Consider the following 1,190-nt stretch of genomic DNA (forward strand, 5'->3'; position numbering starts at 1 on the left):
CCGTGGTATGATTTCTTTTTTTGTTCTTCCTGAGTCCCCCCCGCCCCCACTCCACACACATATACATAAAAATCAGTCTTGTTTCTTTATGCTTTAAATTTAATTTCTCTTTCTTTCTCTCTTTCTTTCTTTCTTTTTTTAAAGAATTGTGTGTAGACAACATATGTTTTAATGTTTATTTATTTTTGAAGGAAAGAGAGACAGAGTATGAGCGGGGAAGGGGCAGAGAGAGAGGGAGACACAGACTCTGAAGCAGGCTCCAGGCTCTGAGCTGACAGCACAGAGCCCGACGTGGGGCTTAAACTCACGATCTGTGAAATCATGACCTGAGCTGAAGTTGGACACTTAACCGACTAAGCCACCCAGACGCCCCTAAATTTAATTTCTTNAAAAAAAAAATTAAATCCATATTTTTACTGTTGATTTGAAGTAACATTTCTGCCTGATTTAATAATTCATCAGCTTGTCATGGAAGATATTTACATGTACATATCTTAAGAACCACACAACTTAATTTGATAAAATCCTAACATGGAAATTTAGAATTGTTGCAGTTTCGGTACCATTGATGTTAGTATAGTTTTGCATGCTGATTTTGACCAGTTTGAAATGGTGAATTAAACATTAACCGATGTGTACTAANATCATGACCTAAGCGAAAGTCGGACGTTTAACCGACTAAGCCACCCAGGCGCCCCCGATGTGTACTAATCTTAAAGAAATGCTCCATGAACTAGTAAATGTTTCTGGAATATGTAAACAGCAATAACAATGTCAGCACACTGCATCTAGTTTTCCTCCAAAATAAAAATTGCATTTTTTGATTAAAGAATACATGTTTATTATGAAAAGCATACAATTACAGGATGAAATGAAGGAATGAAGTTACATTAAATTCTACTACCACTTTTATTTCTAGTATTTTATTTTTTATTTAAAAATTTTTGTAAATGTTCATTTATTTTGAGAAACTGTATACGAGCACGGAGGGGACAGAGAATCCCAAGCAGGCTCCCTGCTGATAGCATAGAGCCTGATGCAGGGCTTGAATCCACCAACTGTGAGATCATGACCTGAGCCGAAGTCAAGAGTCAGATCCTTAACTGACCAAGCTACCCAGGTGCCCATATTTCTAATCTTTTAAGGAATTTTCTCTCTGAGTATATGTACATACATATTTGAGTTTATAT

The 1,190-nt window shown here is 36.4% G+C and overlaps 1 protein-coding gene across 1 annotated transcript in view; it reads left to right on the top strand.

Moving 5' to 3' along the window:
• Window positions 1-1,190, top strand: part of HPRT1 (hypoxanthine phosphoribosyltransferase 1) — a 33,635-nt gene that overhangs the window by 13,540 nt on the left and 18,905 nt on the right. The window lies entirely within an intron of this gene.

The sequence above is a fragment of the Crocuta crocuta genome, unplaced genomic scaffold (assembly GCF_008692635.1).
Source record: "Crocuta crocuta isolate KB4526 unplaced genomic scaffold, BGI_CrCroc_1.0 scaffold475, whole genome shotgun sequence".
In the NCBI taxonomy this organism is placed as follows: Eukaryota; Metazoa; Chordata; class Mammalia; order Carnivora; family Hyaenidae; genus Crocuta; species Crocuta crocuta.